General features: G+C 46.8%; 1 long non-coding RNA gene across 2 annotated transcripts; it reads right to left on the bottom strand.

The window, feature by feature from the left end:
- Window positions 1–6,776: 6,776 nt before the first annotated feature.
- Window positions 6,777–7,778, bottom strand: LOC146172068 (uncharacterized). 2 transcript variants are annotated; one of them, XR_014702618.1, is made up of 3 exons: window positions 7,614–7,778; window positions 7,354–7,530; window positions 6,777–7,256 (listed from the first exon to the last, which is right to left on the bottom strand). It is a non-coding gene; the product is annotated as an uncharacterized LOC146172068 (long non-coding RNA). The 2 variants fall into 2 exon arrangements; XR_014702619.1 differs by having other exon boundaries at window positions 6,777–7,530.
- Between the last annotated feature and the right edge of the window lie 13,025 nt (window positions 7,779–20,803).

Raw genomic sequence — 20,803 nt, forward strand, 5'->3', positions numbered from 1 at the left:
ACAAAAGACGTACAAAAGGCGCCAAATCCAACAACGCGATAGCAACACCGCTATGCGGGTAAACCGGTAAACTGGCAAGTGACAAAATTGCTAAAAAACAATTGTTAACAAATTAAACTTCAAAAAAACTTTCGAATAGTTGGTTTTAATTAAAACAATTGTAGATAGGCATTTTATTTTTAAACTTTGTGTGAGGAGGATTTAGAAAAAGATACTCGACTTAGGCAGCCGTATGCAGCCAAGTCAAGGCACAGTATGCTGCCAACATGGCTGCCAAGCTGCTGCTTTGTTTATGATGCTGCTAGGCGTTTATAGTTTCAACTTTTGGCATTTATGCAGAATAGAGGCATACGAACTTTTGCATTGATGCAATATACAAGCTTGGTTGAAGATTTAACTTCGAAAACGCGTCGTTAGATGTGAGTTAAAAGCATCTCGTTAATCGTTTACTGTGGAGCGGAATTGCGAGCACGAAGTGACGGAAATTGGGCTTAATTGTTGGATCGCGAGCGCGTGGGAACATTACTTTCAGTAGTCGTTGCCTTGCGTTCGCGTAGCTTAATTCCACCCCGCTTTGAACAACTGTGAGATGAAAGAGGCATCAGAAGAAAGGAGCATAGCAAGCATGCATTGTACAGTCGGACGGATGTCAATCGTGCTCGGTATATCACCCCTTCGCACAGAATTAAGCGCACGAGTATACGTATGTACCTGCATGTTCAAGACAATGACAGCAATTTTAAAGGTTACTAAATAATGCTTGTCGTGATCGCGTTCATTCCGCGCGTTAAATAGCTCTCTAATGCCGGTGTTGAGGTATGGTACGTGAACATGCAATGGGAGTTTCTACACCTCGTTCTGACTATCATTATACTGAAATATATATATTTATGAGCATGCATCTTGCTCGAAATGTCCCTTCAACGTTTCTGAACTGACTTCTTGTTGGAGACGTCGTTTAAACGTTTCTTAATAAACTTCTTCCCGGAGACGTTTTTACAACGTATTCATCTAGCACAAGACATTGGTGGACGTTTGGAGCTGTGTCAAGATGTCATTAAGACGTTTTGTGTTTCGTGGGATGCTGGAGTAAATGACGTGCTGAAGAACAGGGGACAAAACCTAGGCAGGCAGATAAGAACAGGGGTGGCGAAGCTACGGGCTACAGCTGAGAATGTGCACATAGTGCTGTGCACAGTGCCGGCAGTCAAGGGACAGGGCCCGTATGTAGCCCACCAAGTACTGAGGGCTAATGAGATGATCTGGGAGGTAGGGAAGGCCCTCAGGTGCGATGTCATGGATGTGAACAGGGTGATACATGGGGATAGGAACTACCCCCCCTTCACGCCTGATGGCATCCATTACACCGCACCAGCGGGATGGCAGCTTGGGCTGCGGATGGGGCGAAGGGCGCTAGCTTTTTTACAGGCGAGCAGATTGCCCCTGCATACCGAGAAGTAGGAGACAAAGATGGAGGGAGGAAGGGCAGGACGAAGGCACGGAGGAGGAAAAAGAAACAACCCGTAAATTTGGCCTTCATTAATATGCAAGGGGGTAGAAGTAGAATTAAATGGGATGAAATTCAGGAGCAGCTGCAAACTGGAAATTTTGTAGTATATGGTGTAGCAGAAACCCACCTTAGAGACAGTGAAGAACCTCCACACATTGAAGGATACTCATGGCTGGGGTGCAATAGAAAAGGGAAGGACCGAAAAGGAGGTGGCCTGGGGGCGCTAATCAAAGGCCAAGATTGGAAAAGGATAACAGAAAGCTGCAGAGAACATATATGGCTCCAGGGTAGAGTGGGAAACCTAGATACAGTACTAGGGTTTGTTTACCTAAAAACAGGAAATGACTCGAATGAGGAAAATTCAGAACATTTCAGATGTTTAGCTAAAGACATAGAGGAATTTGGCCAGAATAAGGAAGTGATAATCTTAGGGGATATGAATGCCCATATGGAATTTTTTGATGGAGCTACCGATACGACAGGCAAAATGTTAGGAACATTTTGTGAAACCCAGTTAATTCAGAAATAAAGTGTGAGGGAAAAATAACATGGGAAAGAAATAACTCTAATTCCACAATCGACTATTGTCTGATGTCCCACAAGCTGTATGACAGGTTAGTAGGTATGGAAATTGATGAAGAAGGGGCGAAGAGCTTAGGAAGCGATCACAAAAGAATTAAACTCCAATTTGGCGGGACAGCGGCCGCAACAAAAATGCAGGTATGTGAAAGCAACCAGAAACTCAATGATATGCAGTTGGAAAAAGGGTCAAAGCGCATTGAAGACATAGTAAACCAACAACCAAATAGAGAATGGACATACGATGACCTAGTAGAAGTATTTAAAAGAGAGCTAAAAAAGGGCAAGATTAGAAGAGGAAAGAGAAAATATAAACCAAAAAGCTGGTGGGATGCTGAAGTTAAAGCAGCCATAACGAGGCGTCAAGAGGCATCCAGAGAGCACAGATTAGCAAAGAAGAGGGAAGCCACACCAAGGGAAGTAGAATCCAAATGGGAGGAGTACCTGGAGAGAAAAAGGGAGGCGTCAACCTTAATCCAAATCAAAATAGGAAAAGCTGGGGTCCAGTGGATGATGGACATAAGTAAAAAAGATAAAAATGCTGCAAAGAGGTTTTGGAACCACATAAGGCTACAAGCAAAAAAGACGGAAGGGGTCCAACACTCACTGACCACACAGGAAGGAAAAAGAGTGGAGGGAGAGGAAGCACAGGAATATGTTAGGCGCACAATAGAAACAGCCTTTGCCAGTCTGGAAGTGAATGCCGCAGAAGAAATGGAGAATAATGAGGACCACAGGGACGAGGAGCAAGAATACAAGGAGATGACAGCAAGACAATGGGAAAGAATAGAACGGAAGGTCCCCTTGGGAACAGCGACAGGACCAGATAGCATACCCATGGGATTGATTACCAGATTAGGACAAAAAAGCAAAGTAAAATTGCGACAGTTGATTGAACAAACAATAAAGGGCGGTCAAGTACCAAAAGATTGGAAATTAAGCAGGATGAGACTAATATACAAAGGCAGGGGAAGCAGAGATAACATAAAGTCCTATCGGCCAATCACAGTTACATCAGTTATATACAGGGTAGCAATGCAGTTAGTAAAAGTAATGATGGAGGAATGGGCAGAAGGAGGGAATATCCTCGGAGAACTACAAAATGGTTTCCGCAAGGACAGAAGACTAGAGGATAATTTATTTGTGGTTACCCAGTGTATAGAAACAGCAGCTGCAAGTCAGAGACCATTATGGATAGCGTTTTTAGATATTAAAGGGGCATACGACAGTGTAGATCAGAAAAAACTGTGGGACCAGTTGAAGGAATATGGCCTGAATAAAAACCTGGTTCAGTTCATACAAGAAGTGTATGCAGATAATGAGGCAGTGATAGTATGGGAGACGGAAACAACAAAACCAGCAAAAATAAAAAGGGGGCTTAGGCAAGGGTGCCCACTGTCACCGCTGCTTTTCATGATATACATGAGCCAAATGGAAAGGCGCCTGGAGGAAAGTAATAAGGGATTCGATGCAAGCTATATGCAGGGAGGACAGAAAGTAACACAAGTTCTACCAGGATTGATGTACGCGGATGACATTGTACTGCTGGCAGATAAGAGGGATGGGTTGCAGGAGCTGCTTAAGATCTGTGGAGAAGAGGGCGAAAAGCTGGGACTGCAATTTAGCAGTGAAAAATCAGGAATAATGGTATTTAATGTTGAAAGGGGGGACGTGCTGGAAATACAAGGCACCAAGGTTGAACATGTGGAGAGCTATAAATACCTGGGCATATGGATCAACGAAGGAAAAAATTACCTAGAAAAGCATGAAGGAATTACGATAGACAAAGGGAAAAGGAGTTCGGATATTATGAAACACAGGGCCCTCTGGAATTATAACAGGCATGAGGTTGTTAGAGGGGTATGGAAGTGTGTTATGGTACCAGGACTCACTTTTGGAAATACAGTCCTGAGCATGAAATCAGAAGTACAGTCAGGCCTTGAAATCAGACAGAGAAAGGTAGGTAGATTGGCATTGGGAGCACATGGCAACACACCTAATGAAGGAGTCCAGGGAGATATGGGCTGGGCATCATTTGAGGTTAGAGAGGCAATTAGCAAACTAAAATATGATCAGAGACTAACCGAAATGGAGGAATCAAGGTGGGCACGAAAAATGTACAAGCACCTCTTCATGAAAAGCCTGAATACGAAATGGACTAACAGAACCCGAAAGCTCAGATTTAAGTACCTAGAGTTTGGAGATACACCGCAGCAAAACAGCAGCATTGAAAAGCAGGTAAAGGAGGCAGAAAGGAAAATGTGGGAGGAAAGAATGCAAGGAAAATCAGCATTGGGTATGTATAGAACTCGAAAACAGGATATAAAGAAAGAAAGTTTATTCGACAACTCACGAGGGAGCTCATTGCTGTTTGAGGCTAGGACAGGGGCCCTCAGAACAAAAACGTACAGGAAAAAATTTCAGGAAGTAGATATATTATGCGCGGCGTGCGGAACTGAGGAGGAAACAACGGAACATGTTGTTCTAAGGTGCCAAAAACTTCGTCCTGCCCTTCCCGCGGAAAAAGCGGCAGATCTGGAGAGAGCGCTGGGATTTGCTGGGGAAGATGGACGAATGGATGAGGAACGCGTTCTGATAACAAAAGAGAGGTTAGAGGATTGGTGGAAAAAGTCAAGAGAATAAAGAGAGGAAAAAAAGGGAGGGGGGGGGGGCAGATACGGGCGAATTAGAAGCTAAAAATGGGGAAGAGATAAATATATTTCTTTTAATTTTTTGGCTAGGCGGCGCAAGCTGCCGCCCGATTCAAAGGGCAGAGCCACTATCATTCATCATCCATCGTTCGTTGCGGCAGCAGAGTGACTACGGTGTCTAGATGGGTAGGTGTGCCGACCGGCGGGGGTAACGCGTGCCTTTTCTTCATGACGCCGCAGTGGCGCCACCAGCGAAAGCCCGGTTCATGACCGTTTCCTCCGGCCGTCGCCACGCATGAGAGAAAGCGACTCGCTTCACTTTTTTCCAAGTGCAAATGAGTTTATTGCAAGCAAGCTGCCTTACGGGAATAGGGAAGGGTTGTAAACATTAAGGCTGTTTTTTTACGTACAGCGTGTTTGCTGCGTTCCCGATTTTTCAGGCAAGCAACTCCAAACACTGTTATGTCACTTCCTCGTTCTTAATTTTTTTTTCATTAAATGTTCCACGCCATCACAAGGCAACGCGAATATGTATTAACACATTGCTCAGTTGTGATTTATGCGTGTGCATGGGCATAAGCAGACCTTGCGAATAAATAAAATAAAACGAGTGCATAAGCTTGTATTGCAAAACGGTATCTTCTAGCTGAACTTTTGAAAGTGCAATAAATGACATGCACACATTAGTGTTTTTGAGTCAGTGAAGTAACACACCCCAAAATGATGCCTATGCGTTCAAAACACGCGTCTCAATTTCAGGTGTTTTCTTTTTTTTCGCGCGTTTTCACGGGCCAGGTACTTGCTCTTGAACAAGAAGTGGAGGCGCATGATAGAGTAAAACTTGACGACGCTGTTAGTGATCTCAATCTTATGCTCCTCACAACCGATCATAGGCGGAGGTTTGAGCTGCAGAAAAGAGGCGAAGTCTGCGAGACTTTCTCGCCTCAGTTCAGTGACTGTGAGGCAGTGACTGAAGGTCTCCTCGAGAGATGTCACGAGACTGTTCAAAGCATCAGATGGGAATATTAAGTTCCCCATGCTTACGTGGGCTGTGAGAGCGGCCACAGGCGGAAGGGGAGCTTCTGGCGATGCCAGCAAAACAGTGGCACAATCGGCACATTTAGTCTTTGAAAGAAACTTTCGCGCCACGTATCCTGCCAAATAGAAAATCAGCCTCGAATCACTTTTTCCTACCGCCAGGCTGCTGTGGTCGTTGTCAAGCTGGCAAGCGCTGAGCATTTCGTGTGCATTCTTCGTCTTTCGTTTCGCGGTCACCTTTCTTGACAGGTAAGCAGGAGCATCGGGCAGGGCAGAAGGCACGGCATCTTTCGTCAATCGTTGGTGAGAACGTGGGAGGCTAACAACGTTGCCTTCTATCATATATTTGTAATCCCGTTCGATACACTCTTGGTCAAATGCCGCTCACACACAACGGAGTGTGGCTGCAACCTCGTCGGCACGATGAAGAGCGCAAGCTCCCACCTTTTGAACAGTTCGGGATCCCGCGGCGCCGAAAACAGCGAGACTTTCAGTCCTTTGCTCGATGACTTGTAGCCGGATTTGCAGAAGGGTGCGAAACAAGTTGTGTCCTTTTTGGTCTTCATTCCGATCACTTCTCACAAAAAGCGCAGCGCCTGCTCCGCTACGGCGCTTGCATGTGGACGATGACAGACAGCAAACAGACGAGAAAACAGGTAGCTAGTGTCGTCTGTTTATTGTTTTAATGCCAGACCGCAAAAGTCTCAGTTTCAGCTACTATTTTGACTGATAACGCAAGTAATAAGTAATGTTTTTAAACAAAAATGAAGTTAACAAAACGCGCGATGCGATTGCGACAAGTAGCAGACGATCCGCCGGTGAGCACCGGGCGGAGAACAGCAGCGCCAGTTTCGTCGTCATGAAGCGGAGGCACGCGGAACTACGCTTTGTGCCCTGCCGGTCGGCACACCTACCCATCTAGCCACCGTAGAGTGACGCTTGCCACGTGTTCTGCAGCTGCTGCACGAAGACTCGGAAGAATGCGTGAGGGAAGCAGGTAACAAGCACTGTAGCACTTTATTAAACCAAATTTGACACGATTATGCATGCGTGTATTTACGTATAGCCTGGTGAAGAGGCTTAGATCGCAAGTTATTTTGGTGGCCGCGGCGATTGATACGAAGCCACGTGCAACGTAGGAAGAGGAGTACGGGATGTGCAGGTCTGCGGTCTGCCAGGAAACATTGGGGCGGCCCTGAAAAGGGCCGTTTGGATGCGCAGCGACGTGACGGCGTGGCGAACACAACGCCCTGCACTCGTCCGTGGCCCTTTGCCGTTCACCGTCAACAGTGGTGCACTAAGTCGTACACAGCGCCTGGTTATGCTGCCCTGGATGCTGTAGCGATGCTTCTACTGTAGACATTTACGAGGGTTGCGGCGATGATCTTGGAGAGCTGATCGATGCCGCGATCCCTAACATATGGGCTGCTGCGTACAAAGAAAATCCTCGGTCTCTTCGCAGCATACAGGAAACGTTGCTGTAAGAGTAGAAAAAAGTTGCATTATGAACATAGCAATTTGATGAATGCGCAACATATTACAAAACCTTCGACAAAGAAATCTGCGTTCTTGTACCTCAATCAGGGTTGAGAATATGCACGGCCGGCAGACGTGCGCCTATGCATAGCAGTCAGGCAGCGGTTAGTTGCCGACGGCGGATGTTTTCGTGGAGGTCTCCAAAGCCGTGGCCGATTTTTTTTTTTTTTTTATCGCGAGGAGCGTCCATGCCACGAGCTGCTGCTGCACGAGGTCCTGGAAGCAAGTGGGGAGAGACAAGCGACACAGCACTTATAAATAAGCAAAATGCGAGACAATTTTGCGCAATTTATACTTACCTTGACGGTGCTTGCGATCTCCCGCAGGTCGTCGCCATTATCAACGTCATTCCGCCCAACGCACAGCACGGATCGGCGTGCTGAAAGCGCATTCACGTAAACGCGCAGGCCCGCCATCGTCGAGCACTTCGGTGACCGAACGTGCCGATGCCATGCAGCAGCGAGATCCACGAACCGAATGCCGAAATCGCGCGCGTTGCCAGAGCGGGGGGCACCTAGCGATTCCCTAGAGCGTCTAGGGACTAAAAAAACAAGCAAACTCAGTTTTTGACTACGTCACGTCCGATTAAGCATCGAGCCCGACGCAAAGAACGTCACGCCAGGCCGCGGCGTGTCCACCAATCAGCGTTTCCAGCCGAGCTTCCCCTAAACGCTTCTGTTGCACAACGAGCCACCCGAGCAAACGCTGGCGCGCTTTTCGGGCAACGGTTGCTCGCGCCTCAAGGTGCCTTCCGAGCCCTAGGTCGCTTTTCATGCGTCGGCTTGTTGTAGTTTGCGGGGAATCGTCCCGATAGATGCAAATTCGATGAAAATCTGATTCAGTTCGTGGATTGTTGCCCTAAATTCAACAGCGCAGCCTTCGGTCCTGTCCCTGGCCTGTCTGCAGCCTCCGACTACGGTGAGTCGTACGCGAATGATGGTGTTTCGTACTTACGTGCCCGCGAGCTCTAGGTAAAGCACTTGTCGGCGTTCTGCTACCGTCTTGCAGCTTTTTTAACGAGTTTTTACACGGCAGTGCAGCTATGCGGTAGTCACAATTACTGACGCGGCGTAATCACGCGACAGTCTCCGGGCGAAGGCATGTGGAGTCTGCATAATGGCGTCGATCCCGTTTCTTCGCGCTTGAAACAATCGTTGCATACCTGCTGCATACCTGCTCTTCGTTTGTGGCTTAGTTTGTTTGGGCAGTAGCAGGCATTTTGGTGTGCGCCAGCGTGAACGCGCTGGTTTATGATCAGGAGGTTTTATTGCCCATAGAAACGGTCGTGCTTCTGTCAAAAAACTCGTACGGTATTCATCCATGCGGCCCATACGTGGTGCTGCAGTGCAAGAGGTCAGCTTCTTTGCAGTGTCGACGAAGTGCTAAAGAAGGGGAGTTGCTGGCTAGCTGAGAGATAGTATAAATGTAGACTGGCCCAGTGCGAAATGAGCCCCGGAGTGAAACGAGCCTACTGCTCAGCACGAAATGGCTACAAGATACGGGCGTATACCCGCACGAATTTATTGTGCTTATATGCTCACACGTTCCACTGTCGAGTACTCACATCGGTGCATGCAGCAATGAGGGTGACTCTTGGCTATCATAGGTTCTTGCCCATGAGAGTATCTGCCCTTTTACAACCAAAATAACTGCATTGGTAGAACTCGCTGAGCTTATTTATATAGATTTAGCACTTCAGATGCATGTCGCTGCCGCAGAGTTCCCTAATATATATTTTTTGCCTGCTCCAACAGCGTCATCACTTTGAGAAAACTGGGAATGATAGCAGAAATAATGCCCCCATAAATAGAGGGCAGTGCTTCGCTTCAAGGTGCTGTCAAGGCCATTGACAGCTTATTTGAAAATAAAGCAATAATTAACCTGAGGTGGTACTTTTTGTTGAGGAGAGTGAGACACCATTGCATGTACTACCTCGTAATCCTGTCAAAGAGCTTGGCAGTTGCTGCTATAAGTACTCTCCATTGCAGTTCCATGCAAGCCGCAGCATATTGGGCACTTACTGCACAAGTGATTTAACTTAGATTCTCTTTGTTGCTATTTCAGTGTTTTGTAAGTGTGCTAAATATTTGTATTTGTGCTAGCATTGACAGCCAGTCTTGTTGCTGCCTTTTTCCTTCTGCGGCAGGCACTCTCACTTGCTTTACTTGAATCAAATTCTACTGTGAGTGAGTTTTCTGAATTTATGCAAACTAAATGTAATTGCAGTATTGCTCTCATTTATTTACATTTGCAGAGGCAACGAATACTCGGGGCCGACATACGAGTTTCTTCCACCAGTTGGATTCCTCTGCTACCTCTGTAGTGCAGTGCGCTGTAACTGGTGTGACCAAATGGATACTCTCACTCCTTCTACTGGTTTAGAGCGTGCTCCTAGTTAAGTTTAAAATACCTTGCTTGCAATGTATTCAATCCTGTTGTGGAATATTGTCACCCTTGCATTTGCTGATATGGTATTATTTGGAAAGTATTCAGAGTGATTTTGGACGCATGATTTGCAGTGGCGGGAGGTGGAGAAGCACGAATGTGTAACTGCAATTTTTTGCCTCTCTAGTTTTCAGCCTTTAGAATTAAAGCAACAGATTGATATGTGAACAGGCCTGGCATGGATTAAAAAGTTTATCATATACAACAACACTTGACCCTTGTGGGGATAACACAGCTGTGGTTATCTGAGCAAAAGTTCTCTGTATGTGATGGTGTCCGAAACATGGCATTGTCTTAAGTAACTTGGCATGGAATCGGCCACTTCTTGCACTCTCTTGACAGCATCTATTGTAATGTGTGCTAGGCGACATGCCTTCGGATCTGTTGTATGTCTGCAGCAGTTGCCTTATCAAGATGGGGTGGTTGTTGGGAGTTGGAAATTCCTATTCTCCCGACTACACCAATAAAATGCAGTGAAACCAAATACCAGGAACCAATGTGTTATGTGGTTCATTGTGAAGGCTTGCCATTCTCGTAACTTTGCCAAATTGCTAGAAACATTATTTTTAAGCCCGGTCTTCTTTTGCTCATAGCACAACTCATTTCGTGCATTTGTCAACTTTTTGTGGTTTATAGTTGGCACATTTTGCAGAGAGTGACAAAATTTGAGCTGGTGTGCCTCGAAGGTTAAATATCTGTTTATTGAACTCTTCTCGGGAAGCTACATGCAAATCCTGCCTAATGTGGCTGTGAAGGCTTCGCACTTGATTGATGTACCGGCGCTTTACTTGTGGCAGCTGGTCTACATTGTACAGGACTGCCACTTTGAGGAGCACCAGCACTGCTATGAAGAAGATTCACAGCATTGTTCCTGGTGGAAGCAAACCACCGCAGATGTTGCCCTCATTCCAATGCAGCTTCAGCCAGTGAAGTTTCACAATGCCCGTGTTGGACGAACAAGAGGCCTATGAACTTGAGCATTTCACTTAGTCATTTCTTCCAAACATCCGTCAAAACAAGCAACCTGTTGGGTTTCCCCAAAATCCCTGTACAATCATATTTATTTTTATTTTTACAAACAGTTTGTATCATAAGCTGGAGAGCCTTCACTCAAGTATACACTAGGTTCCTATCTACGTGAAAGCTACACGCTTGTGTGCCAGTGTCAGCAGATCGTTGCTAACGATTGTGGACACCCTCCTAAACAGAGATAAAACTGAGAACATGCAGCAATCATGTGTACATACTCAAAAGCAAGCGGGTACGGAAACTGTGTGCACCTTGGGCCACTAGTTGGCATTACAGGTGGTTGTAGTACCTGAATCGCTAAAAGCTGAAATCAGAGCTTCTGAATGACTCTTCTGGCTTCTTTGCTGCTAGTGCCAAAAAAAAATTCTGTAGCTGAAGTTGCTGAATCACACAATTTCAGTGCTTTTTTGTTGTGCAGCCTGACATGAACATTTCTTCATCTAAGCTGCCATCATTCTTCAGATAAAGATCGCTTGTGTGTCACTACTTGGTGCGATATATGTCAGGGATACACATAAGCTCTGCGTTTAAGCGTATGACGCAATATTGTTAACAGCTATAGTCGGCAGCTGCACTTGGGAGTCTTCTGCATATTGATTTTCAAGCCTACCTTTCTACTTTTCCTCCTAGGTCATCATTATTTGCAGTTCATCCCCAAGTTGCTTAGCAAGGCAATGTCATCAGCAAATCGCAGATTACTGAGGTATTCTCCATCTACCCTTATCCATAACTGCTCCCATTCCAAGTCTCTGAATACTTCCTCTAAGCAAGCTGTGAATAGTACTGGGGAGATTGTCTCCTTGCCTAACACCTTTCTTTATCGGAATTTTGTTACTTTCTTTATGCAGAACTATGGTTGCTGTGCAGCCACTATATATATCTTCCAGCACTTCAACGTACGGCTCGTCTACCCCCTGATTTCGCAATGCCTGCATCACCGCCGAGGTTTCAACTGAGTCAAATGCTTTTTCGTAATCATTGAATGCTATGTATAAGGGCTGGTTATATTCCGAGCATTTTTCTATCACCTGATTGATGGTATGGATATGATCGATAGTAGAGTACCGTTTCTGAAACCCTGCTTGATCCTTTGCTTGAGTGCAGTCTAAGGTTGCCCTGATTCTATTAGCGATTACCTTAGTAAATACCTTATACGTAACAGACAGTAGGCTGATTGGTCTGTAATTTTTAAGGTCCTTCCCCTTTCTTATGAATGAGGATAATGTTTGCATTCTTTCATGGTTCCGGTACCGTCGATGACACCAGGCATTGCGTATACAGGGTGGCCAGTTTTTCTAGCACGATATCCCCCCCCCCCCGTCCTTCAGCAAATCTGTAGTTATCTGATCCTCTCTAGCTGATTTCCCCCTTTTCATAGTTTTTAGTGCTTTCTTGACCTCAACCTTCGTCACTGATGGAACGTCTGACTGTTTTTCCCTACCACCAATCTCATTGCGGTCCTGGCTACTTTGGCTACTGTAGAGATCTGTATAGAACTCCTCGGCTACTTTGAATATCTTGTCCATATTCGTGATGACGTTGCCCGCCTTGTCCCTTATCGGATACATTTGGTTTTTGCCTATGCCCAATTTCTTCTTTACCGCTTTAAGGCTTCCCCCGTTCTTTACAGCATGCTCAATTTTCTCCATGTTATACTTCCTTATATCGGCCACCTTGCGCTTATTGATTAGCTTTGATATCTCAGCCAATTCGATCTGGTCTGTTGGATTGGAAGCTTTCATACTCTGGCGTTTCTTAATCAAATCTTTCGTCTCCTTAGACAGCTTACCAGTATCCTCTCTTATCCTACCGCCTACTTCTACCGCGCACTCAGTAATGATATCTCTGAAATTATTGTTGCTTGCTTCTAGGGTAATGTCGCCATCCTCGGTTAGAGCTGAATACCCATTCTGTAACGAAATCCTGAACTCTTCTGCCCTCCCCCTCACCGCTAAATTCGTGGGATTAGGGGTGCACAAAACACAGGATGGCTGGTCATCAAGATAGCTTTACCACCAGGTAAGCCAGTTGCGAGGAGAAGGCAAATTTCTGGCAACTGGGGGTGGGGGGAACTACCACCATTCCTGATCAGGGTTAGCTTTTTCTGCAGAAGACTTGTGGCTGCTGTGTGGTTTCCATATACTATTAACAGCGGAGGGAAAGCTGTGCTGCCGTCTATGGGAGTTTACATGAAGTTTCCAGACGGCCAGTTCAGCCACCATGGGCGCTCAAAGCATCATGGGCCGGTGAGCTACCAAGTGCAGAACTACAACTTTCGGCCAAAACTAATGCAAAGATAAACGTTGTTCTACCGTAAATAATGTCCTAAGATTGAATATTGTGACTGTAAATTGCAAAAAGAGAGATAAACAGAATGCCAGTGTGAGATTTATCCAATATAAGCGATGGCCCTTTCTCCTATTGGCTTAGTTTTGAGCAGCACAAATACCAATATTTCGCACTTAATAGGCAAACTTTGAAATAAAAAAATGTTATGAAAATATTTATCGTTGTGCCATCACTTAAGGAAGTTTTTCGTGGCATTTCGGAAAACAGAAACCATTTATTGGCGACGTTTGCTTTTGCGCCTTCGCTACTATGGCTTTCGCGGTCTATGTACGCACCTTCAGATGATGCTGATAACGAAAAAAAAAACATTGCAGTAACGCCACTCCACGTACTCGAGCAAAACCGACTGTCCCGCAACAAGTAGCACACCGGCCCATGATTCTTAGCCCATGGTGGCTGAAGTGCAGCGCCCTCAGCTTTCCCTCTAGTTAGTGTAAGGAACTCACCGAGCCCAACGTTTTTAGATAGGTTTACCTAGCCGTGCGGCCGTGTCTACGCTGGCGTTGCCCTAGTGCTTGCTTTTTTGGAATGAGCGTGGCTTCTGCCTGTCAGTGCACGTGATATTTTCATATGTGACACAATGCCTGGAAAGAGAAAGTTTCAGGCTACGTGGCTCCACCATGACTAATACAAGCAGTGGATTTAGCGCGTGTTCCTCGCAGTCGCCAAGCCTAAACGAGGCTTGCAAAGCGCACGAGCTTGTCACTGACGCTGAAATTTTTTGGACTCTGAAAGTTGTGTAGATAGATAGATGGATTTATTGATAGGAAAAGGCAGAGAGGTTGGCCCGAATAATTCAAATCTGGCCTGCTACTCTGCACTGGGGAAGGGGAAGGAGAGAAGAAAGAAGGTCATGATGGGTGACGATGTGGGAGAAGGCATATGAAATATATATACAGACACAGCAGCTTGCTTTACAAACGTGAATCAAGTCCGCTGGCGCTCAAATAACGGCAAAGAGCGCGCACTGCCTGGATGCCCTTCCCCTTGTCCTGCCAAGCGCCCAGCAGCAGTTCCTCCGACAGAGGCCTCTTGTCTAAACGCTTCAAGGAAGCAGCTAGCACATTTCTTTCGTTCGCATACTCTGGGCACACCAATAATACATGGTCCACAGTCTCTGGGATGCCACAAGTTAAACATTCCGGTGAGTCCATCTGTCCAATTAAATGTAAGTACTTGCGCGTGAAAGCTACGTTTAAACGAAGTCGATGTATCAAGCATGTCTGATGACGCGGAATATCACGCGGAACATTAAATTTAAATGTTCGATCAAGTCTTCTTAGACGGATGTGTCGGGCGTCTGGTTGAGCCCAGTAAGCTGCTGTAGCAATATTCATGTAACTCTTTAGAAGACACGTCGCATCCGCTCTTGAAAAAGGCACAGCTGTTTGGAAGCCACTGATGAGCGCGCTTTTCGCTTCAACATCGGCCTGCTCATTCCCATGGAGGCCGCAGTGGGCAGGAATCCATTGAAACATTATCATGTGGCCTTGCAGCTGGGCAGATGTGATGAGCTCCGTAATGTTTAGTGCCAGGCACTGATAGGCAGTGTGGCGTAAGAAGTTTTCCAAAATTTGTAATGCAGTCTTCGAGTCCGTGAATATACACCATTTTTGAGGTGGTTCCCCACATATATAGCGAATAGATTCCCGAATGGCTACAAGTTCGGCAGCGGTTGATGTAGAGGTATGTCCCAAAAGGAAATGCAGAGTCGTTTTCTGAGCTGGTATGACCACAGCTGCAGCGGATGCCTGTGCTGACACAGATCCATCGGTGTATACGTGAATATAACTGGGATATTCTGACCAGATGTGTGCCAGAGTAAGTTGTTTGAGTCCACTAATTGGTACCATAGATTTCTTTAGTATTCCGGGAACACGAAGGTGCACCAAAGGTTTATCCATCGTCCATGGTGGTTGGGTGGGACGATATGGGAGAGCATATCCTGTCGGTACTTGCGACTGATGGCAGCGGAGTGCAGTTGTAAAACTGCAGTCCGGCCTCTCATCCAGAATCTTGCTGAGTGGGTGAAAACGGTGTCTTGTAATTGCTCGTAAATATACACGAAGTGGTTCGTGTGACAAGTATATGGACATTGGGCGAGCGTGTGCCTCTTCAATTGTGCCTTTGTTAGAGGTGCATCTGGGCAGTCCAAGGCATATTTTCAGTGCCTGCACTTGCACGCTCTCTAAAGTCCGCAAGCAGGAAATGCTCATACTAGAGAGTACTGGGAGACTGTACCGGATGTAGCCAACAAACAGAGCCTCGTAAAGCCGTATTAAGGAGCGCTCAGTTGGGCCCCATTTGATGCCAGCTATGTAACGAAGTACATGGCAAAAATTAATTAGCCTCTTCTTCACCATAGCAATATGTTTCGACCAAGATGGTGGTCAATAATTACTCCCAGGAATCTGTGCCTGGAGACGTATGGTATTACGACTCCATGAAGGGTAATCGGGTAGCGGCTGACACATTTTCCCGTAAACGCGATCACTGCACACTTTTCTGCCGCTAAAAATAAACCTTGACGCCGTAAGTACATCGATGTTGATGACACAGCTCGTTGCAGTCTCGCACGTAGTTGTGGGCGCGTCGAACCAGAGGCCCAGATGCAGATGTCGTCAGCATATGCACTTATGTGGATGTTAGTTGGCAGTTCACTCACCAGACCAATTAGCGCAACGTTAAATAAAGTTGGGCTGAGAACTCCTCCCTGTGGAACTCCACGACCGACCTGAAAGTGGGTAGTATCTCCTTCAGGCGTAGTCATGTAAACAGAGCGGCCGCTGAGATAGCTTACAATCCACAAGTACAGTCGGCCACCAACTCCCACGTCGTCAAGTCCATCAAGAATAGCTTCATGGAAGACGTTGTCGTAAGGTCCCTTTATATCTAAAAATGCAGCAGCTACTAGTCGACGGTGACGTTTTTCATGTTCTACTGTCGCCACAAGGTCGATGACGCTGTCAATGGAAGAGCGTCCGCGGCGAAATCCAGTCATCATATTCGGATAAAGATCATTACTCTCTAGATACCACTCAAGTCTTGCCAGCACCATGCGCTCCATAACTTTTCCAACACAGCTTGCTAGGGCAACTGGCCGGTATGAGGTAAGTTCGAGAGGAGGCTTTCCAGGCTTCAAAAGAGCAACCAGGCGGCTAATTTTCCAGTGTTCAGGAACAGTACTAGAAGCCCATATATCATTGAAATAATTAAGTAGTGCAGTTCTACCATCCTTGCCTAGGTTCGATAAGGTTGAATAAGTAATCCCGTCAGGACCATGTGCAGATGAATGCTGACAAGAAGCAAGAGCGGCGTCTAATTCAGCTATTGTAAAGGGCACGTCGTATTGATCATTCGGCGAAGGTGGTGCAAAAACCTCTGAAATTGGTAACTGTGCCTGGTTTGTGCCCACAACCTTTTTACAAAAATCTTCAGCTACGTCAACTTCATTGCGGCGTTGATAAAAGGCCAGGGCACGAAAAGGGTGCCTTTCTCGCCAGATACGCGACAGGGAATTACGGGAATCCAGTGATGAGCAGAACTGTCTCCACCGTTGTCATCCTCTCCAGGTGACGCAAAACTTGTCGTTTAGCTCGGCGAGAAAGTGCGAGATCTTGCGCGGATTTCGTTCTTCTGTACTTCCTTTCAGCCCGCCGACGGATCGCGCGAAGCCGCTCGAATTCCTCGTCGATGCTGGACACTGACACCGGCACACTAACATAGCGAGTGTTCTCACTGAGAGAGGAAGCAATGAAGCCCTCTATTTGAGATGGTGACGGGAGGTCCACGCTGGAAGTCTCCACCGCTGTGTATTGCACACGAGGTGAAGTGGCAGGTGTAAACCACTTGATGCATATGTACGTTGGTATGTGATCACTCCCATGTGTTTCCACATCACTACACCAAGAAACGGAGGGATGGAGGTTTCTGGAAACAAACGCCACATCCAAGCAGCTGCTGTAGGTTGTTCCGCGTAGAAACGTCGGTGAGCCGTCGTTTATATTGACGAGATCTTGGGTATGCATAAAGTCTGCCAGGTCTCTTCCTCTATTGCTCATTATTGCACTACACCACTGAGGGTGGTGAGCATTAAAGTCCCCCACAATAATACGAGGAGCTGCACAACACTGGATTGTTGAAAATAGATATGATTTGTCCAAGCCATCCCTCGGTGGAATATAAGCGCCAATTACAGAACATACTCGTCCTTTCAGGGTTAACGTCAAACAAATGTAGTGGTTCGTGTTGTGGGGCTGCAGAGCATGGCGGACGTGCGCAATGTCTTGGCGTACACATACCAGCACTTTGCTTGTTTCGTTTGCTTCTCTAGACCATAGCAGAACATATCCAGAAAGGCGGAAAGCAGCCGGCATGTTGGGCTCACAGATCACAATCACAGGAAAGCGGTACTTCTGTACCCGCTGTCGGAAGTCACTCAGCCGACCACGCAGGCCTCGGGCATTCCATTGCATCACAACACTGCGGCGCAAGTGCATCGTCACAGAGGTGGGGTTAGTTTGTTGCGCCATTGTGAATTATTGCAATGCCGCCAAAAGCGGCTCAAATGCGTCCAAAAACTGAACAGCAAACTTTGCTGTTTGCGTGTTGATGCTGGAGAGCAGCACCCGCATTGAACGAACCAGCTGTTTCAGCATTTCTTTTACCTGCTGGCTGTCGGGGTTGTCGGAATTTTCAGTACGTGTGGCAACCAAACTGGGATTATGCCTGGCGTTGGCCTTTGATGGTAGAGCTGGCCACTCAGCATCAGAGGCGGTAGGTAATACAACAGCCTCTGTCTGATCCTTGGCCTGTGACACTGTCGGCGACATTGCAGCAAGAGTACTCTTAGCGGGATTAGACTCAATCTGTTGTGGCACCTGAGCTGACGTTAACTCTGAAGTTGACTTATCCAGGCTAGGCTTGCCTTCCGATTCCTTGTGTCGGCGTCGGGAACGGTGCTTGCGATGACGAATAGACGCGGCCGCTTCTTGATGAGTCGAGTTATCTCTCACCATCTTTTTTAGTATACGTTTTTCATCCCGAATTTTAGGACAGTCCTTAGCCGTCGATTCATGGGCACCCGAGCAGTTCGCACACTTGACACATGCTTGACAGTCTCCGTCTCGCATGCGACATCCCACTTTTCGTACCGGTCGTCATCCCAAGCAGGGGAGCTTGGGATGACGACCGGTTGAAGCAGTGGACAATATTTTGTGAGGGTATAGGAAATAACCAACAATTTTATAAAACTAATTTTTTACTTTTCTGCGGGATATGACCAAACTTTCACTGTGATATTTTATGAAGCTATATTTAATTTTTTTCTGTGCAATAGAAGCAAATCTGCATAGTGATGTTTTTTTTCTTTGTGGAATAAATATTTCAGACGTTTTGAGAGCACTGTTTGAAGATCTTTGACATGGAAAAAAAAATTAAGCCCTCGAAGGGGGCCTTGAAAATCCTCCTATGGGGGATTGAAATTCCTTGAATATCCTCGAATTTTTTTCTTTGCCACCTGTACGAACCCTGTTATAGCAAGAGTTACTTTTTTTAGAAATTGCATCACTGAAACAGCACTTCATGCTATGTTTAGAAGCAAATTTAACACTTTTCTTTTGGCCGAGGCTGGAGTCACGCCCGTGGCAGCAGCCGACCCCACACATACCACACACGTTTCTCCTGCTGCCACCCACGGAAATACGTCACACTCACGTGACTCGCGCATGATGACGTCAGTGAATGCGCGCTTCCGTTTAAAATGGCGCTCTGCAAGTGTTCAGCCGAGTTATGGTGGCCGAGTAGCGTTTCATCTGTGTGAAATTTGCTCGTTGTCATAGCTTTAAAGGTGTTAATTTTGTTGCGGCGGTGTTAATTATTGCTATCGGTACGCATGAGCTATTTTGTGTTGTGAGTTGTGCGGTAAAGGCGAAGTGTTGCACGCGGGCAGCGAGAAGAACAGTCAATTGCTGCGTCCCTGTCTCGTGTAAGATACTACATATTTTGGCGACGAGGATGTTAGCTTAAACCAGGACCTCGGCGTGGACTGCTGGCCGTCTATCATGAGCTTTTCAGGTCTTCAGCCGCCTCCGCCCTTCCGTGGGAGTAATGGTGGCTGGCGTTCCACAACTACATGCTGTCGTCTGGTGCCTCCACTAGATACCTCCACACTTGGGCTATCCTGCCAGCGAATTTTCTACACATTGTCGCCGTCGTCCCCTTCAGCGCCTACCGCTGCTGCCTCACACTCCGGTGACGATGCTATCTTTATACTGGCGACGCATTACAAATATTCCGTAAATGTGATCGCCGCACGCCACCGTTTTCACTGCCGAGTACAAACTGCCGGAGAGATAGCATATGAGTACTACATCGCTGCCCTTCGCAGCCTTGTCGGCGACTGCGGTTTTGGGAGCTTCGCGGACATCATCAGGGACCAGCTGGTGAAGACCATTAGTCACTATTTCAGTAACCGCCATCTCCTTCTTGACTCTGTCGCGCTAGACAGTGCCAGCAAGCTTCCTGTGAAGCAAAGGAGCTGTCAGAAGAGGTCGCTCCAGTAGAGCGCGTGGGATGCGAGTGCACATCACAGAACGGGTCCTTCAGGTCCCTTGCATCAAATGCAGTTGCCACGTATGTAAATCTTCATCTGCACTTCCGGAGTGTTCGTGCTATCGCTGCGGTTCTCCTGCCCACTTGGCGAACGACTCCACATGGCAAGCTCGCAAACGAAAGTGTCGTCGGTGCGGCGAAGTGGGCTATTTGGCATCTGTCTGCAAGTCGTCTGATCGTTCCAGTGAAGTGCAGAAAGTCAAAGATGATTCTTCCAGCGGTGCTGCTATTATTCAGGTCTCTACTGTTCCTCTGCAACCTGTTGCTTTGCCAGGCAAGCTTTGGGATAAGCCTGCTATTGACATCGTGGGGCGTTTCGACCAAGCTCCTAGTAACTGTCGCTTTACAATAACACTCATTGACTATTACAGTAAATGGCCAGAGGCTTCTTTCACAACTGCCACAGTTCAAGAATTGCTTCTGGGTACATTTGTTCACGAGGATTACCCTGAATAAATAGTGTCGGATCACGGACCACAATTCTCATCCTCGGGGTATACGTAACTGCTACTCCTCAGTTTATGACCCTTAAGCCAATGGACTTGTAGGACAGTTTAATAGGGTTTTCAGGGCATATGCTCAGATGGCTCTTCGCGAGCGACTTGACCTACGTACCGCTATTATAACTGTGTCTACCACTGTGCGCCACATTCCACGACAGGAATCGCACTAGCCATCCTAGTTCATGGCCAGATGCCTCGCATAAGACTTAACGTTGTGTGCCTGCCTGGATCAATGCTTCTCGACTGATCGTACAAGAGCGCTGAAGCTCTATTGCCAGTGGCTAGAGCAGAAGCAAGCCAAATATAAGCTTTATGCAGACCAGCGGAGTGGAACCAAGCACTACGACTTTCAGATTGGCGGCTATGTGCGAGTTTGCAAGCCAATTGTGTGAGGCAAGCTGGCTGCTCGGTTTCAGAGCCTCGAAGAGTTGTTGAGCGAATTGGACCAGTCTCACACCTGCTGGATGATGGGCGAGTGTGGCACTCGTCCAAATTATGAGCTGTTAGAAAAGCAGTTCAGCGCCAACATCCGCCTTCGGCTCTGATGGCTC

Source organism: Amblyomma maculatum, unplaced genomic scaffold (genome assembly GCF_055883805.1).
Source record: "Amblyomma maculatum isolate TAMU_Amacu unplaced genomic scaffold, ASM5588380v1 scaffold_14, whole genome shotgun sequence".
NCBI lineage: Eukaryota > Metazoa > Arthropoda > Arachnida > Ixodida > Ixodidae > Amblyomma > Amblyomma maculatum.